This window comes from Heteronotia binoei, chromosome 12 (genome assembly GCF_032191835.1).
Source record: "Heteronotia binoei isolate CCM8104 ecotype False Entrance Well chromosome 12, APGP_CSIRO_Hbin_v1, whole genome shotgun sequence".
NCBI classification, from domain to species: domain Eukaryota; kingdom Metazoa; phylum Chordata; class Lepidosauria; order Squamata; family Gekkonidae; genus Heteronotia; species Heteronotia binoei.
The window spans coordinates 5,883,077-5,902,543 of NC_083234.1; the positions used below are offsets into that span (position 1 = coordinate 5,883,077).

At 48.5% G+C, this 19,467-nt stretch overlaps 1 protein-coding gene across 3 annotated transcripts in view; it reads left to right on the forward strand.

The window, feature by feature from the left end:
• Positions 1-1,647: 1,647 nt before the first annotated feature.
• DRD2 (dopamine receptor D2) overlaps positions 1,648-19,467 on the forward strand; it is a 164,471-nt gene continuing 146,651 nt past the window's right edge. For all 3 annotated transcript variants that reach the window (XM_060250765.1, XM_060250767.1, XM_060250766.1), the window contains exon 1: positions 1,648-1,718. The gene's annotated coding sequence lies outside the window, so the exon portion shown is untranslated. The remainder of the gene's footprint in view (positions 1,719-19,467) is intronic.

Consider the following 19,467-nt stretch of genomic DNA (forward strand, 5'->3'; position numbering starts at 1 on the left):
TTGCAGCCACCGCCACCTCCTGTAGCATTGAATTCCATGTATTAATCACTTTTTGGGTGAAGAAGGACGTCCTTTGATCCGTTCTAACCTGACTGCTCAGCAGTTTCATGGAATGCTCACGAGTTCTCCTATTGTGAGAAAGGGATCCAAGCGGGCAGCCGTGTTGGTCTGAAGCAGCTGAACAAAGCCGGAGTCAAGTGGCACCTTTAAGGCCAACCCATTTTTATTTCCAACGTCAACTTTCGTGTGCTCTTAAGCACACTTCCTCAGACGAGGAATCCAGCACAGTGAGCAAAGCCATGCACAGCTGAACCGAGCCGTACATAGCTGGTAGGCAGTGGCCCAGAATGCAACATGGTGCAGATTTAAGAACCAATGACAGCGAAGCAAAACTATCTGGTAGGCGGCGGCTTAGAATGTAAAAAACGGTACCATGACAGAATAGTAAAATTTAAAAAAAAAATAATAGTAAAATGAGAAAGGGAGAAAAGTCCTCCTTTCTCTATCTTCTCTATCCCCAGGCGCAATCTTGCAAACCTCGGTCGTGTCACTGGTGTCACCTATCATGTCATCGCCTCCAGGTTCTGCACTTCACACACACCCTTCTCCCGCCTCAATTTGATCCACATCTTTCCTTCCTCTCTCTCTCTTCCCCCCCCCGCCCCCACGCCTCTCTTCCTCTCTCCCTGGACACCCGCCTGCCTTGGCTCTTCCTCCAGCCTTCCCCGCGCCGTCTTTTCTCTTCTGCGTCCGCCGGTCCCCCCCCCCCACCCCCCGCCACATTCAGCTGCGCCGGAGCCGAAGGGGCCAGGAAGGCGCAGCGGCTGGATGCGAGCGTGCCGCTGGGCGCCTTGTGGCAGCGCCAGGCGGGTGGCGCCGGGATGCTTCTTGCCCACGCAGAGCGACCCACCCCTGCCTCCCCGCAAACCCTGCTCCGGCTCCATGCGAGTTGACGGACGCCTGCTTTCCCTTTCCCTCCAGCGGAGCTGTCCAGCCCGGTGGTGCTGAAAGCGCTCCCCGCCTGCAGCTGCGCCCGTCCCCGGCTGGGGTTCTTGACCCGGCGGTCACACGACGGCCAGGCGGTCCATCTCGGGTCCGGCCGCTTTCTGGAAGTCCCTCGCCCGGCATCCACTCCCTTCCACGGGTCTTGCGCGCCCCGCGTCTCCCACCCCCCGGCCAAAAGACCTGCTCCTCTCCCCCAAGTTCCTCCTTCGCAGGGTAGGAAAGCCAAGGGAAGCCCTGTATGCGCGAGAGAACACACACACACACACGCACACGCACGCACCCCCAGCGCCTCCGCCCCGAGTCAGATGACTGGAGAAGTTGAAGCGGCCCCACCTCCCCAAGAGGAGTCCCACCAGAGCAGCGCCTGAACTCCAAGCGGTCGAAGGAGCTCTCCAAGGAGGAGGCAAAGTCTCTATCCGCGCCTAGTCCCCTGAAGGGAGAAAAGTTCTGTCTGAAAGCTGGACTTCTATCTTTGGGGCTGTGGCGAGAGCCCCGCCTGCCTCGTTCTTGTCCGGGGGAGGGGGACCCTCTGTCTGATAGGGTCCCAACCTCGCATTCTCTTTGGGTATCCTGGACAGAAGGCTGGTGGAAATGGGAAATCAGTAAACCAGGTTGGAAGAGCTGGAGAGACCCAACCAAGGGACCCTGGGAAGTTGTGGATATACAAGAGGAACTGCTGTCGTCTCTGCTGCGGGCACTCTTATGGCTTGAAGGTAAGAGCGGAAGGTTTGCCTTTAAAGAAAAGACTTTTGTGGGGTGCAGGGGGTTAGGCATGAGTGGATACATGGTCAAATGCATACATGGGGGTGCACAGGAGAATGGATAGGTCTTCTCCAGGAGGCAAAGATCTCTGGTATGAGAGAGTGACTGAATGTTCTTTCAGTAGATACCTTTGCGCCAGAATGGAAAGAAGGCAGGAGATACGCTCGTTTGCCAGATGCTTCCATGTGAAAACTGCTGTGATACTCTCTGATGCCATGCTGAATTTCTGAGCTGGGTAGCGGTGGAGAAATCTCTTGGTGAATGTTAATGCTGCCCACATCTCTTTCCTTCTTAAAGCAGGCTTTATGGGTGCTTAGCGGTGATTATCTGTTATGTGCAATTACGAGAACAGTATTAGAGACGCCGATAGAACTCATCTTTCTCACTCACAGCAAAGTTGAGGGAGGGGGAGGGAAAGAGCTCCTGTCTGGACAGCAAATTTGATAAATTTAGATTCCTGACTTGATAATGTAGGGCGGCTATTGAGGATGAACCCTGAAGTGTGGCTTCCGAAACCCTCAAGCTCCCCTTCGTCAGTTTGCCAACCCACCCCCCATCGTCACGATAAGCAGCCCCATTACAGATTTCACGTCGTTCATGGTTTAATACAAGAGATGCAAATGCATGAAGCCATTTTTAGCCTTCGTCTTGGCTGCTCTCTCAGCCCCAGGAGGTTGGCCGCTGGTCCCATTTTACAGTTGGGCGACTGAGGTGAAAGTGACCATGCTGGCTTGTGGCAGCCCTGTAGGGTCTCCAAGGCAGGAGATGTTCAGAAGCAGTTTGCCGTTGCCTGCCTCTGCGTTGCAACCCTAAGTTTCCATGGTGGTCTCCCATCCAAATACTAGCCAAGGCCAATCCTGCTTCATTTCCTGAGATCTGATGAGAGCAGGGTAGCCGGGGCATCAAGGTTAGGGCCACCACCAAGTAGATCTAACAATAATAACGATAAGAAGATGATATTGGATTTATATCCCACCCTATGCTCTGAATCTCAGAGTCTCAGAGTGGTCACAATCTCCTTTGCCTCCCCCCCACCCTCCACATACAACAGACACCCTGTCAGGTGGGTGGGGCTGAGAGAGCTCTTACAGCAGCTGCCCTTTCAAGGACAACCTCTGAGAGAGCTATGGATGACCCAAGGCCATTCCAGCAGGTGCAAGTGGAGGAGTAGGGAATCAAACCCGGTTCTCCCAGATAAGAGTTCGCACACTTAACCACTACACCAAATTGGCTCTCTATTAGAGCTATGGCTGACCCAAGGCCATTCCAGCAGGTGCAAGTGGTGGAGTGGGGAATCAAACCTGGTTCTCCCAGATAAGAGTCCGTGCACTTAACCACTACACCAAACTGGCTCTCTATTAGAGCTATGGCTCACCCAAGGCCATTCTAGCAGCTGCAAGTGGAGGAGTGGGGAATCAAACCCGGTTCTCCCAAATAAGAGTCCACACATTTAACCAATGGGGAAATGGGCGGAATATAAATAAACTAATAATAATAATAATAATAATAATTAACCACTACACCAAACTGGCTCTAAATCCCAAAACTGCAGAACCCTTCCTTACCCCTTGTTTGTAAGGAATTGCTGGCATCTGTACCCACAGTCACACTATTTTTATATTACTTTAACCACACCCAAGCGTATATTTAAAGATGCCTGGGAGTGTTTGTGCATAGCTTGAAGGAGCTGGGCGGGGGGGCTTGTCTTGTGTGAATTGTCCCTTTGATAACCCATTGTAAAACCACAGAGAAAGATAGCGTTAGAAGCATTTAGGGTTGTGGTCAAAAACCTGTTGTCCCTATTGATCGATTTTGTGATCCTACTGAGGAAGGACAAGAAAAGTTGTCAATAAAAAGTAGCTGTCGCACAACTGCCCCCCCCCCCCTTCTCAGAAGACATACGCTTTCCACTCTGGCCAGATTGGGGTCCATTTCAAGAGCTTTGCTCATTTATTGCATGTAAATATAATTAATCACTTCAAAGCCCTTGACAATGTGTAGTCTCCTATTTATGTATTTTTATGCCTTTCCCAAACAACTCTTAGTGAGTTGCTACTAGCAACCCAGAAGAATTTGGCTGCGTTTTTTTTTCTCTTTACTTTGTCCATAAAAGAAGGAATTGTTCAATACATGGCAAAGTCTGGTTGGTTTATTTCCCTGGAGGAATGTGGGTTTCCTCTGTGTTAAAGCAGAGAGACAGAGAGAGAGAGAGATTTGTTTTCCTACACAGGAAACCTCAGTTAACATTTAATATTAATGCTCTATCAAGGGAATATGTTCTTTTTTTTTTTCTTAGTGCCATTAGCTGCTGTTTGAATTTGGACCATTAAAATCCAAATACGTTAAAATGATTCTGTGTACTGAAGCGAGTGAATGGGTGGGCTCTTGAAAGGAAAGAAAAGGTCCCCTGTGCAAGCAGCAGTCGTTTCCGACTCTGGGGTGACGTTGCTTTCACAACGTTTTCATGGCAGACTTTTTACGGGGTGGCTTGCCATTGCCTTCCCCAGTCTTTTACACTCCCCCCCCCCCCCAAGCAAGCTTGAAAACAGGTCCATGAATTCATTTTGTGGTCAAGGAAACTTGTGTATTCTTTTTTTTTTTAACAGTAGAAAACAAAATAAAAAGAAGGAGCAGAGATTCTTTAAAGAGAAGCGATGTTGATGGTATTGCAAACTGTGCCGGCACAGATGATCCTACGAATGATTTACAGTCTTATCTGCCTCCAGTTTCCACTGTTCAAAAGTTATCTCTGTGACAATCAAGAGAGCTGCATTTCTGTAGAACTCGAGGCCCCTGGCAAATTAAACTCTGCTTGGATGACCGAAATGGCCATCATTTTCACTGCACTAGTCGGCTCGTCAGAAATATTCCCTTTTTTATGTAGGGGAGTAAAGACAGCATTTTAGCTTGGGAAATGAATATCGTATGGCAAAGGATAACATCTCAAACTGTGAGAGGAGATGAACAATTCATCTCCAAGGTGTCACAGGACTCCTTTTTTGTGATTGCAGCGGCAGATTACCGCAGCAATCCCTTTGGAAAGGAAAATCAACACTCTTAAAATACCAAAGCTTGAAGCCATTCATAGAAAGGATATTTTTGCTGGTTGAAGACAAAGCAAAAGAAATAACCTTTTGGAGAGCCAGTATGGTGTAGTGGTTAAGTGTGCGGACTCTTATCTGGGAGAACCGTGTTTGATTCCCACTCCTTCACTTGCACCTGCTGGAATGGCCTTGGGTCAGCCATAGCTCTGGCAGAGCTGTCCTTGTGAGAGCCAGTTTGGTGTAGTGGTGAAGTGTGTGGACTCTTATCTGGGAGAACCGGGTTTGATTCCCCACTCCTCCACTTGCAGCTTCTGGAATGGCCTTGGGTCAGCCACAGCTCTGGCAGAGGTTGTCCTTGAAAGTGCAGCTGCTGTGAGAGCCCTCTCCAGCCCCACCCACCTCACAGGGTGTCTGTTGTGGGGAAGGAAGGGAAAGGAGATTGTGAGCCGCTCTGAGACTCTTCGGAGTGGAGGGCGGGATATAAATCCAATATCTTCTTCTTCTTTTAAAGAAGCTACTGTTAGCCCATAGAGATAATCATTGTCGTAGAAAGAGTTGGATGAAGCTAGAGAGCCTTACACTGTTGTCGCTGCTAGCCATGTTGGCTAAGCCTCAACTCCAGTGTAACTTTGACAATCAGAACGGACAGTGCCATCATTTTCTTATTCATCTTTCTTGTGATATCGCTGGTATGACAGATGCTTAGTGGGAAGGCAAGTTGGTCCCTCTGAATGGCATGTCTATCCTCTTTGAAGCAACATCTCCAGAACATGCCAGATAGACGTGCCAGGTAAGAGACATGTCAGGTAAATTCGGCAGGGTAGCCATTTTGGTTTGCGGTAGAAGAGCTAGATTTGAATCCAGAAAAAGAACAAATCGGATTTATATCCTGCCCTCCTCTCTGAATCTCAGCGTCTCAGAGTGGTTACAATCTCCTTTACCTTTCTCCCCTACAACAGACACCCTGTGAGGTAGATGGGGCTGAGAGAGTTTTTATAGCAACTGCCCTTTCAAGGACAACTCCTGTGAGAGCTATGGCTGACCCAAGGCCATTCCAGCAGCTGCGAGTGGAGGAGTGGGGTATCAAACTTGGTTCTCCCAGATAGGAGTCTGCTCACTTAACCACTACACCAAACTGGCTCTCACAAGGATAGCTCTGCAAGAGCTATGGCTGACCCAAGGCCATTCCAGCAGCTGCGAGTGGAGGAGTGGGGAATCAAACCCAGTTCAACCATATAAGAGTCTGTGCAATTAACCACTACACCAAACTGGCTTTCAAATGAGAAAAAGCTCTCAAAAGCTTATAGCCTTAAAATCTTATGGGTCTCTATGGTGCTATGGCAGATTGTTTGCTTGCTCCCCCCCCCCCCCCAATTCCAGTATTATGTTCAAGATATGCCACTGCCTTTGGAACTTTTTGGTGGCTTTTGGCCAGACAAACATGGATGTCAGAATGGGGTGTTGTATGGACCACTGGCCCTGACTTGGATAGCCCTGGTTAGTCCAGTCTCATCAGATCTCAGAAGCTAAGCAGAATCCGCCCTGGATAGTATTTAGATGATAGACCTTCAAGGAATGTCAAGGTCACAACACAGAGGCAGGCAAAGGCAAAACACTTCGGAATGTCTCTTGTCTTGAAAACCCTTTGGGTTCACCGTAAGTCAGCTGTGATCTGAGGGCAAAAAAAGCAATAACAACAAAGTGTCTTGGAGATCCACTGATTTGGGACTTTTGTGTGGCTTCTGGCAAGCCAAACGTGGATGTGAGAATAATGGGCTGCAGGGATCACTGGCCTATCTGTTTCAATGTAGGGATTCCACATGTCTTCTGTGCCTTGTGGAAGGACCGCAGGACTGGCCAGCATTCCACACCAACTCAGCAAATTTCCTGCATTGTGCAGGGGGTTGGACTAGATGACCCTGGAGGCCCCTTCCAACTTTATGATTTTATTATTCTATTTATTATTGAATTTAGATCCCACTCTCCCAGCAAGCAGACTTATGGTGGGCCACAACAATTGAAATACAATATTGTAATAAATAACAGGTAAAGGTAGTCCCCTGTGAAAGCACCAGTCGTTTCCGACTCTGGGGTGACGTTTTCACGGCAGACTTTTTACGGGGTGGTTTGCCATTGCCTTCCCCAGTTTTTCCCCCACACTTTCCCTGCAGCAAGCTGGGTACTCATTTTGCAGACCTCGGAAGGGTGGAAGGCTGAGTCAACCTCGAGCCGGCTACCTGAAAACCCAGCTTTCACCGGGGATCGAACTCAGGCCGTGAGCAGAGCTTAGGACTGCAGTACTGCAGCTTTACAGGCTCTATGACAGAAGAAACGTCAGGGTGAAACTATTCTAACAAATTATAATTTTCTTGTAATAAATGCTTTGTTAGAATAGTAAGTGTTAACAGTTTCTTCTGTCATAGAGCCCCGTGGTGCAGAGTGGTAAAGCTGCACTACAACAGTCTGAACTCTCTGCTCATAAACTAAGTTCAATCCCAGAGGAAGCTGGTTTCAGGTAGCCAGCTCAGGTTGAGTCAGCCTTCCATCCTTCTGAGGTCGGTAAAATGAGTCCCCAGCTTGCTGGGGGGGGGGGGAAGTGTAGAGGACTGGGGAAGGCAATGGCAAACCACCCCATTAAAAGTCTGCTGTGAAAACGTTGTGATGCAACATCACCCCAGAGTTGGAAACGACTGGTGCTTGCACAGGGGACTACCTTTCTTTTAATAAGTAACATTTCTGGAGAATTCAACAGTTCAAAACTCAAACCAGCAAAGATTCCATTTCCAGCATTCACAAGCTCCTCCCCCAAGTGCAGGTCCTATGATGACTAAAACACGGGCCCACGAGTTTCCGGTAGGCCCTGTACTAAGAGCCCTCTAAGCTCTTGGAGGATTGGCTACATCAGGGGTGTGTGGCCTAATATGCAAAGGAGTTCCTGCTACAAAAAAAGCCTTGCAGAGCACGATAAGTTTGTCATGCCAGGTTGTCCAGTCCACACTGATATTTCTTGAAGAAGCTCTCTGGTGCCACAATCAAGCTTGCAAGAAAGGGGTTACGGGCTTCCTCTGTAGGGACATGCAATAAAGCTCTGCGTTTCATGTTTTCCAAACCTCACACGCTCTTGTTTAACCTTAGCAAGCCATCCCCATTACCACAAGACTGATTTCTATAGCCTTCCTATCACTTTGAAACCATCCAGATAGGATCCTAATTAAAGAAAGAGCACAGAGTTGCCATATACGTCAAGGTTTTGTTTTTGTTTTTTACACGCAACAGCAGTCGGCGCAAGACCTTACACATCTCCATTTGCCGACTTGATTACCTCCCCTAATGGCCGCAAACATTGATGCACTTCAGAAAGGGAAGCGACTCCAGATTGCATTGGGTCAGATTTGTGCTGTGCTGTCCTCGTAGAACATGTATTAACGGGAAGAGAAGAGAGCCCTTTTCTGCTGTTTTCTGTAGGAAAGGTGAGCCTGGCATGAGAACATATCCCTTAGATCAGGGGTGGCCAATAGTAGCTCTCCAGATGTTTTTTGCCTACAACTCCCATCAGCCCCAGCCAGTATGTCCAGTGGCTGGGGCTGATGGGAGTTGTAGGCAAAAAAGATCTGGAGAGCTACTGTTGGCCACCTCTGCCTTAGATAGAGGAACAGAGGGGGATTCACACATGAATGTCCATTGCTTCATTATTGCAACATGCCGTGACACCCTGTGTGTGTGTGTGCGTGCGTGCAGATGGTCCAATCACACCCAACCCCAAAGGCAGAACTTCTTCACATCATCTCAAACACAGAGTTTTTCAACAAAGTTTTATTCAGAACGTAAGCTTTCCTGTGTGCATGCATACTTCTTCAGACGAGGAATTAGGTACAGTGAGCAGAGCTACATATAGCTGGTGGGCAGTGGTTTTAGAATGCAAAATGGTGGACAGCGGTTAGTGTTACGACATTTTGGAGGACATCAGTTCATAGGGTTGCCATAAATCAGAAGTGACTTGATGGCAGTTCACACACACACACACACCTCCTGGGGTGTAAAACTTTGATGGCAGAAAGCTGGTGTCCTCTTGCTAAGATAGTAAACTGGTCCCTATTGTAGCAATTCCAGCTATTTGCACTATGTCTACTGAATGAATATAGACTGGAGCTTCCATAGCCAACACATATTCATGACTCTTCAATATGAACATATGAAGCTGCCTTATACTGAATCAGACCCTCCTCAGTCCATCAAAGTCAGTATTGTCTACACAGACTGGCAGCGGTTCTTTCTCCAGGGTCTCAAGCTGAGGTTTATCACGCCTATTTGCCTGGACCCTTTTTAGTTGGAGATGCTGGGGATTGAACCTGGGACCTTCTGCTTACCAAGCAGATGCTCTACCACTGAGCCACCGTCCCTCCCCTTATGGACTGTAATGGGTGAAAAAGGTGTCTTCACCAAAACTGGTCCTGTGCTTCTTGGTTTGGCTGCAGCTTCCTTTGTTTGTGGATTCTTCAAGTTTATGATCCACTCTAGGACAATTTTGGAATAGGATTTGAACTGTGCGCCGATATTGTTTAGGGACATTATTGGTTCATTTACATGGGCAGTGCCTAATTGTCAGCCACATTTATTTTCTTTACATTATATTAGAGGCTGGACACAGAAATTGTTGTCATAATTGTTCTTTTCTGAAATTTTTCCCAGTGTTTACTAACAATTTCAAACTGTGGTTCTTACTTGGTTTTGCTAGAAAGTTGATGTCCTCTTTCTTAGACACTGAACTGGTCCCTACCGGAAGAAAGTTTTCCAGGCTTTCTGAAGTGGGCTGTTATTAGGCTACTTGTTTAAGGAACTACTTTCTCCAAAAAAGAGGCAAACTAGAAGCTTCAAACAGAAAAATTGATTGTTGCCCTGTCATTGGCAGACTATGTAGAGCAGGGGTGTCAAACATGCAGCCCGGGGGCCAAATCAGACCCCCAAAAGGCTCCTATCAGGCCCCCGAGCTACTGGCTGTCATCTGCTTCCTTCTCCCTCTCTCTGGCTTCCTTCTGCTTGCTTTGCAAGGCTTGTTCAGTCACACAGGAGCTACAGAACAAAACCTCTACTTTCTCTGTTGGCTGAGGCTCCTCCCTTGGAGAGGAAGTGAGGAGCAATAGCTTGCTTTGCCAGGCTTGCTCAACCACACAGGAGCTACAGAGCAAAGCCTTTATTTTCTCCATTGGCTGAGGCTCCTCCACCTTCTGGTCCACTGAGGAAGGAAGGAAAGAGCCACAGCTTCCTTTGCCCAGTTCCCTGTATCTCATGGGAGAAATATAAACCTTTAAGACCAAGTGCTGTTTTAAGCATTTAAAAAAAAAATCTTTGTGTCCTTTATAAAGTTTATATCTCTGCTACCTAATCTTAAATAAGTACACACATGGCCCGGCCTGATAAGGTCCCACTTATGTCAAATCCGTCCCTCATAACAAATGAGTTTGACACCCCTGAAGAGAGCTCAGGGGTACTTTCGGATGAAATCTTGCAACTGAAGTGGCTGTTTGGACCTCTTGCTTAATTACATCATGTTCCTTGAGGACTTCTTGGATTGGACTGACCTGGCTGCACTGATTGAAGCTTCTTTATCCTCCAGGCAAGATTTCTGTAATGTGCTTTATGAATGTCCCCTCTCCCTCGGCTTGACTTCGCGAACAAAGATTTAGGAAGGGTGCAGTAGTCCACGTCTGCTGCAGGCTCGCTGGTGGCTGACAAGACCAATGCGGGACAGGCAGATCCGGCCACAGTGGCTGCAGGGAAAAGTCTGATTTGGGGTTGGTGCTGTAGCAGTGCGATTCTTCCTCAATCTCCTTTTGGCCTCAAGACCAGCAATGCGTACGTTCTCAAAGGAAGAGACAGCCTGGTGGATGGTATGCCTCCATGCTTTGCGATCTGAGGCTAGGTCAGACCACTGGTAATGGTTGATGCGACAGGTGCCAAGGGATTTCTTCAAGGAGTCCTTGTACCTCTTCTTTGGTGCCCCTCTATTTCAATGGCCGGTGGAAAGTTCGCCATACAGAGCAATCTTGGGAAGACGGTGGTTTTCCATCCTAGAAATATGCCCTGCCCAGCGCAGCTGTGTCTTCAACAGCAGTGCCTCGATGCTTGTAACCTCCGCTCTCTTGAGGACTTCAGTGTTGGTCACAAAGTCACTCCAGTGGATGTTGAGGATGGTGCAAAGGCAGCACTGATGAAAGCGCTCAAGGAGTCACAGGTGTTGACGGTATAAAACCCACGATTCGGAGCCGTAGATGAGGGTTGTCATCACAACCGCTTTGTAAACATTGATCTTTGTGCCTTTTTTCAGATGCTTGTTGCTCCACACTCTTTTGTGCAGTCGGCCAAATGCACGGTTTGCCTTTGCCAGCCTGTTGTCAATCTCCTTGTCGATCTTGGCATCTGAGGAGATGATGCACCCCAGGTAGCTGAACTGCTGGACTGTCTTCAGAACTGATTCACCCACAGTGATGCAGGGAGGGTGATAATCTTCCTGGAGTGCAGGCTGGTGGAGAACTTCTGTCTTCTTCAGACTAACTTCTAGGCCGAATAGCTTGGCAGCCTCTGCAAAGCAGGACATCATATGCTGCAGAGCTGATACCGAGTGGGAGACGAGTGCAGCATCATCAGCAAACAGTAGCTCTCGGATAAGTTTTTCCATTGTCTTGGAGTGGGCCTTTAGTCGCCTCAGGTTGAACAGGCTGCCATCGGTGTGATAGCGGATATAGACACCATCGTCATCATCTAGATCTACTGCGGCTCTTTGAAGCATCATGCTAAAGAAGATCGTAAAGAGAGTTGGCGCGAGAACGCAGCCTTGCTTTACACCTGTGCCTATTGGGAAGGGCTCCAAGAGGTCGTTACAGTGTCTGACTTAGCCTTGCTGGTCTTCATGTAGCTGGATGATCATGCTGAGGAACCTTGGGGGACATCCTAAACGTTCTACGATTTGCCACAGGCCTTTCCTGCTAACGGTATCGAAAGCTTTGGTAAGGTCGACAAAAGTCACATATAGACCCTTGTTCTGTTCCCTGCATTTCTCTTGGAGCTGCCTGAGAACAAATACCATGTCGGTGGTGCTCCTGTTAGCTCTGAAGCCGCACTGGCTCTCTGGGAGGAGTTCTTCTGCAATGGTGGGCACCAGTCTGTTCAGGAGTATTCTGGCAAGGATTTTGCCTGCGATGGAGAGCAGGGTTATCCCCTGGTAGTTGGAGCAGTCTGACTTTTCCCCTTTGTTCTTGTGTAGAGTGATGATGATTGCATCGCGAAAGTCCTGTGGTAGTTTGCCTTGTTCCCAGAAGGTGACAAGTACTTTGTGAAGTGTGCTATGTAGTACTGTGCCCCCATGCTTCCAGATCTCTGGTGGGATTCCATCAACTCCCGCTGCCTTGCCACATTTCAGTCGCTTGATGGCTTTAACAGTCTCTTCTAGGGTGGGGATCTCATCCAACTCTGTTTTCACTGGTTGAAGTGGGGTGAGGTGGATTGCTGAATCTTGAACTACGCGGTTGGCACTGAAGAGAACCTGAAAATACTCCGACCACCGGTTCAGTATGGATGCCTTGTCTGTGAGGAGCACTTGGCCGTCTGCACTACGCAAGGGACTCTGAGCCTGATATGATGGGCCATATACTGCCTTCAGGGCTTCGTAGAACATACAGTTGCCCTTAAAGACAATCCAGTTGGTGCAGAATACAGTGGCTCGCCTCGTAGGGAAAACACATCATTTCTGCCTTGCTATATACATTTTAAAGATCATCTACGTTCGTTGCTGGTGTTAATTCACCAGGCTCAATTTAAGATGCAGGTCTTAACCTGTAAAGAGATTTGTGGTTCGAGAGCCGCATGTCTGAAGAACCAAAGGTCCCTACAGAGCCAGTTTGGTATAGTGGTGAAGTGTGCGGACTCTTATCTGGGAGAACCGGGTTTGATTCCCCTCTCCTCCACTTGCACCTGCTGGAATTGCCTTGGGTCAGCCATAGCTCTGTCAGAGGTTGTCCTTGAAAGGGCAGCTGCTGGGAGAGCCCTCTTAGCCCCACCCACCTTACAGGGTGTCTGTTGTGGGGGGAGAAGACATAGGAGATTGCAAGCCGCTCTGAGTCTCTGATTCAGAGAGAAGGGCGGGGTATAAATCTGCAATTCTTCTTCTTCTTCTATTTGTATACTGGCATCTTTGGCCACCCCATTGCACCAGCTGCTTCTTTCTTTTCTGTTTCAGGCTCAAGTGCTCTGCAAAGGGTGACAAATGGAATTGAAGGCCATCTCCTCCCTGTGGGTTTTTAGGAGAACCTATTTATTGTTTGAAAATATTTCTATCCCACCTTTTCTCCTTAGACTCCAGGCAGCTAACAAGGCCGTGAGTTGCAGGGACACCAAAGCTACATAAAGTCAGGGCTTTTTTGGTTAAAAAATCCCAGCAGGAATTCATTTGACACCCATTTGACATTTGACACCCCTGGGTGTCATCATTTGCACCAGGGTTTCTATAGGAAAAAGCCCAACTGGAACTGATTTGCAAGTTAAGCCACACACCCCTGATGTCTCCATTGTTTTGCACAGGACTTTTTAATAGAAAAAGCCTAGCAGGAACTCATTTGCATATTAGGCCACACACCCCTGACACCAAGCCAGCTGGAACTGTGTTCCTGCTCAAAAAAGGACCCTGCTAAACTCCTGCTGGGGCAACTGGAGTCTCCCAACAAAGCAGCCCTTTGTGGTGGCTACAGCCCCACACATTGGACTTTTAAAAAATGGCATCCCTTTTGAAAATGGACGTATGGAGTTGTCCTTCTTTTGATGTTCTTGGGGGTTGGTGGCAATGTTCCCTCTAAGCCAGGGGTAGGGAACATTGGCTCTCCAGATGTTTTTTGCCTACAACTCCCATCAGCCCCAGCCATTGGCCATGCTGGCTGGGGCTGATGGGAGTTGTAGACAAAAAACATCTGGGGAGCCAACGTTCCCTACCCCTGCTCTAAGCTGTGGAGTCTTGTGAGCAAAAATTCTACTCTGTGAGCTCATGCATCAATGAGTTTGCTCTGGGGCCATTTTTCCCGAGCTGAGCCAATAATGTGTGCGCTGGAGGCTAAAAAACTGGGAGCTAGCTCATGCTCACTCAGCTTAGAGGGAACACTGGTTGGTGGCATCAGGCCAATTTGTCCATTGTCCATTCCACCAGGCCCAGTGGCTTTAAATGCATGTGTGAATGCTCCACTCTGAGAGGGAGGGGAAATCCAGGCATGTTCAGAAATGAACATATCAGGGAAGAGTTTCAGCCTGGCCCTCCCCCAACACACACACTGGTTTTCTGCCTGTCACTCAAGGAAAGCATTAAAATGCAATCTTCCACGAACCGTCTGAAGAGTTACAGGCCAGTGAAAGCTTTTTAGAACACATAAGAGGGCCCCAGCATGCAGCAGAGGCCAAATGGGAAGATCTTAAAATGTTATTGGGGCAGGCTGAAGCAGGAGAGGCCTCTTCAGCCCTGGTAGATCTACAGGGACTGCTCAGCTCTCGCCTGGGTATGGTTGCCAACTCCAGATTGGGAAATTCCTGGAGATTTGGGGGTGGACCGTGGGGATGGCAGGGTTTGAAGTGGGAAGGAACCTCAGCGGGATATAATTCATGCAGCCCAACCTCCAGTTTTCTGCAGAGCCAGTGCTACGAGAAGTGCTTTCTTTGTGCGTTGATGAGTGGGAAACGTCTCTTAGATGAAGGAAAATGAAACAGTATTACAGGCAGCTTTACTGTTCGAGGCTGTAAAAATCCACTGAATTTAAAATTGCTTTAAAAAAGATGGAAGTTTTAATAGAACACCTGCAACAGAAAAAGCATCTTTGAAAAACTAAAATCATCTGCACTTGAAATCTGGTGGGCACTGGCACTTTACTCTTCCCACGGAGCCGGGTAAATTGTCTTTGAACGCTTGAAGTCTGAAACAGACATGATGACTGAACATAAGAATATAAGAGAAGCCATGTTGAATCAGGCCAATGGCCCATCCACTCCAACATTCTGTGTCACACAGTGGCAAAAAATTATATTTTTATTTATTTATTTATTTAGAATTTATATCCCGCCCTTCCCCCTATATATATACACACATACATACATACACATACATACACAACACTGATGGACCTCTGCTCCATATTTTTATCCAATCCCCTCTTGAGGCTGGCTATGCTTGTGGCCGCCACCACCTCCTGTGGCAGTGAATTCCACATGTTAATCACCCTTTGGGTGAAGAAGGACTTCCTTGTATCAGTTCTAACCTGACTGCTCAGCAATTTCATCGAATGCCCACGAGTTCTTGTATTGTGAGAAAGGGAGAAAAGGACTTCTTTCTCTGCTTTCTCTATCCCATGCATTATCTTGTAAACCTCTATCACTGAAAGGACAGGGTTCTCTTGCACATTTGCCTTCTTTGGAATTCATAGTGATATCAATGATTATATTGTTTAAGAGGTAGTTGACTAAACATGTATATTTTTGAAATAATTTTCAGCCTTTTTCGTTATTTTTCCAGTTTTTTTGCAGCTTTATGTTACGTTTCTGTTCTGTGGGACTCTTGGTTTCACCAACCTCCAAAGCAGCCATTTTCTCTAGGGGCATTGATCAATGCAGTTTAAAAAGCCATTCTGGGAGATCACCAGGCTTCACCTGGAGGTTGGCAACTCGACATGGCAGAGATGAAACCTGCTACTGTTGCTACCATGGCCTGCGTCTACATCAACTGGGTCCTGCATCACTGCCAGTGACCACTTGGCCTCGCCCCAATGCCTCTTCACTGAGCCAGTTTGGTGTAGTGGTTAAGTGCGGGTTCGATTCCCCACTCCTTCACTAGCAGCTGCTGGAATGGCCTGGGGTCAGCCATAGCTCTCTTATCTGGGAGAACCGGGTTTGATTCCCCACTTCTCTACTTGCAGCTGCTGGAATGGCCTGGGGTCAGCCATAGCTCTCTTATCTGGGAGAACCGGGTTTCATTCCCCACTTCTCCACTTGCAGCTGCTAGAATGGCCTTGGGTCAGCCATAGCTCTCTTATCTGGGAGAACCGGATTTGATTCCCCACTTCTCCACTTGCAGCTGCTGGAATGGCCTTGGGTCAGTCAGAGCTCTCTTATCTGGGAGAACCGGGTTTGATTCCCCGCTCATCCACTTGCAGCTGCTGCCATGGCCTTGGGTCAGCCACAACTCTCTTATCTGGGAGAACTGGGTTTGATTCCCCACTCCTCCACTTGCAGCTGCTGGAATGGCCTGGGGTCAGCCATAGCTTTCTTATCTGGGAGAACCGGGTTTGATTCCCCACTCCTCCACTTGCAGCTGCTGGAATGGCCTGGGGTCAGCCATAGCTCTCTTATCTGGGAGAACCGGGTTTGATTCCCTGCTCCTCCACTTGCAGCTGCTGGAATGGCCTTGGGTCAGCCATAGCTCTCTTATCTGGGAGAACCGTGTTTGATTCCCCGCTCCTCCACTTGCAGCTGCTGGAATGGCCTTGGGTCAGCCATAGCTCTCTTATCTGGGAGAACCGGGTTTGATTCCCTGCTCCTCCACTTGCAGCTGCTGGAATGGCCTTGGGTCAGCCATAGCTCTCTTATCTGGGAGAACCGGGTTTGATTCCCTGCTCCTCCACTTGCAGCTGCTGGAATGGCCTGGGGTCAGCAATAGCTTTATCTGGGAGAACCGGGTTTGATTCCCCACTCCTTCACTTGCAGCTGCTGGAATGGCTTGGGTCAGCCATAGCTCTCTTATCTGGGAGAACTGGGTTTGATTCCCCACTCCTTCACTTGCAGCTGCTGGAATGGCTTGGGTCAGCCATAGCTTTACCTTGGAGAACTGGGTTTGATTCCCCACTCCTTCACTTGCAGCTGCTGGAATGGCTTGGGTCAGCCATAACTCTCTTATCTGGGAGAACCGGGTTTGATTCCCCACTCCTCCACTTGCAGCTGCTGGAATGGCCTTGGGTCAGCCATAGCTCTCTTATCTGGGAGAACCAGGTTTGATTCCCCACTCCTCCACTTGCAGCTGCTGGAATGGCCTGGGGTCAGCCATAGCTCTCTTATCTGGGAGAATCGGGTTTGATTCCCCACTCCTCCACTTGCAGCTGCTGGAATGGCCTTGGGTCAGCCACAGCTCTCTTATCTGGGAGAACCGGGTTTGATTCCCCGCTCCTCCACTTGCAGCTGCTGGAATGGCCTGGGGTCAGCCATAGCTTTATCTGGGAGAACCGGGTTTGATTCCCCACTCCTTCACTTGCAGCTGCTGGAATGGCCTTTGGTCAGTCATAGCTCTCTTATCTGGGAGAACCGGGTTTGATTCCCCACTCCTCCACTTGCAGCTGCTGGAATGGCCTGGGGTCAGCCATAGCTCTCTTATCTGGGAGAACCGGGTTTGATTCCCCACTCCTCCACTTGCAGCTGCTGGAATGGCCTGGGGTCAGCCATAGCTCTCTTATCTGGGAGAACCGGGTTTGATTCCCCACTCCTCCACTTGCAGCTGCTGGAATGGCCTGGGGTCAGCCATAGCTCTCTTATCTGGGAGAACCGGGTTTGATTCCCCGCTCCTCCACTTGCAGCTGCTGGAATTGCCTGGGGTCAGCAATAGCTTTATCTGGGAGAACCGGGTTTGATTCCCCACTCCTTCACTTGCAGCTGCTGGAATGGCCTTGGGTCAGCCATAGCTCTCTTATCTGGGAGAACCGGGTTTGATTCCCCACTCCTCCACTTGCAGCTGCTGGAATGGCCTTGGGTCAGCCATAGCTGTCTTATCTGGGAGAACCGGGTTTGATTCCCCACTCCTACGCTTGCAGCTTCTGGAATGGCCTGGGGTCAGCCATAGCTTTCTTATCTGGGAGAACCGGGTTTGATTCCCCACTTCTCCACTTGCACCTGCTGGAATGGGCTTGGGTCAGCCATAGCTCTCTTATCTGGGAGAACAGGGTTTGATTCCCTACTCCTCCACTTGCAGCTGCTGGAATGGCCTTGGGTCAGCCATAGCTCTCATAGAAGTTGTCCTTGGAATGGCAGCATGTGTGATAGCTCTCTCAACCCCACCTACATCACAGGGTGTCTGTTGTGGGGGAGGAAGGTAAAGTAGATTATGAGTCGCTCTGAGACTCTGAGATTCAGAGTGGGGGGTGGGGTATAAATCCAATTTCTTCTTCTTCTTCTTCTTCTTCTTCTTCTTCTTCTTCTTCTTCTTCTTCTTCTTCTTCTTCTTCTTCTTCTTCTTCTTCTTCTTCTTCTTCGTGACTGTCCAGAAGCCCTCTTAGCAAGTTTAGGGTCCCGTTCACCCCTCTCACAAAGTTCTTTTTGAAGGAGGCAGTGTTTGTTCACTTCTTTCAGTCCTCACAAAAAGCACTTGACTTCGTCTCCCTCTTCAACTCCTCTTAAAAGACCCACCTCCTTTCCCAATTGTTTCTTCCCCATCACAATCACTTCAGCTGGCCCCACGTCTCTATTTTTAGCACCGTACTGTTTTTTTTCCTTTAAAAAAAGAAAACGAGATGCAACTGCTTCTGTGCTGTTTCTTTTCTCCGTATCTCCTTCATTATCTTCTTCTCACCTCGAAAGGAATATATTTCTGGTTTCAGTCCCCCTCCCCCTTCAGAGCTTTTCCATGCAGCTCTGGAGGAGGAAAAACATGCGGAAAGCTGAAAGTTGTGATTAGCCCATTCAGAAAATGTAAATGCTGTCTCCTCTCGAGCTGTATCAAGCCGAGTGGTGGAGGGAGAGGAATCCACTGGAAAAAACAGAACCAAAGAAGGATGCCCCATTTTGACACTGGCCAGCAAGCAGTCTGGAGTGGGATTTGGACTCGGCAAAAATACAACAATAACATGCTGATGGTGTGTAAAAGTCCTCGATAACTCCTTATCAACTCAGAGTCCAGGGCCCAGGCAATGACGTATTATGCCCAGCCAGGTTTTGCAGCAAATATTAATTCTGTGCCGCGCCGGGCTTATCAGCCTGTGAGTGCCTTCATTTGTCTTGAGTGGCAGACCAACCACGGGAGAACTTGGCTTCCTAACAGGTGTTGGAAACGTCACGTTGCCTTGGTGGCTGAGGCTGGAATCGGCTCTTTTGGATAGCCTAATTTGCTCCAGACCCACTTGCGTGAGCGACGGAAGAATCTTGTGTGGAGTTTTGGGGGAATGACTGGAAAGAATCCTTATGAATGGGAGACCTCTGCAGAATTCTGTTTTTCACCTGGCATTTGTTTTGCATAAGAGGCTGTGCTTTAGGGATGCCAGCCTCCAGGTCTCCAAACCCCAAAGGGTGACTAGCCTCACAGAGACAAAAAATTAAAGAAAACGTAGAAAGATTCAATACAATCTATTATCATTCTCATACAAAATATTTCAAAAGTCATACCCTAACAAACAAACATCCAAACAGTGTAAGGGAAAGTAAAGGTCCCTAGTGCAAGCACCAGTCGTTTCGACTCTGGGGTGACATTGCTTTCACAAAGTTTTCACGGCAGGCTTTTTATGGGGTGGTTTGCCATTGCCTTCCCCAGTCATCTCCACTTTCCCCCCCAGCAAGCTGGGTCCTCATTTGACCGACCTCGGAAGGATGGAAGACTGAGTCAACCTCGAGCCGGCTACCTGAAACCCCAGCTTCCGCCGGGGATCGAACTCAGGTC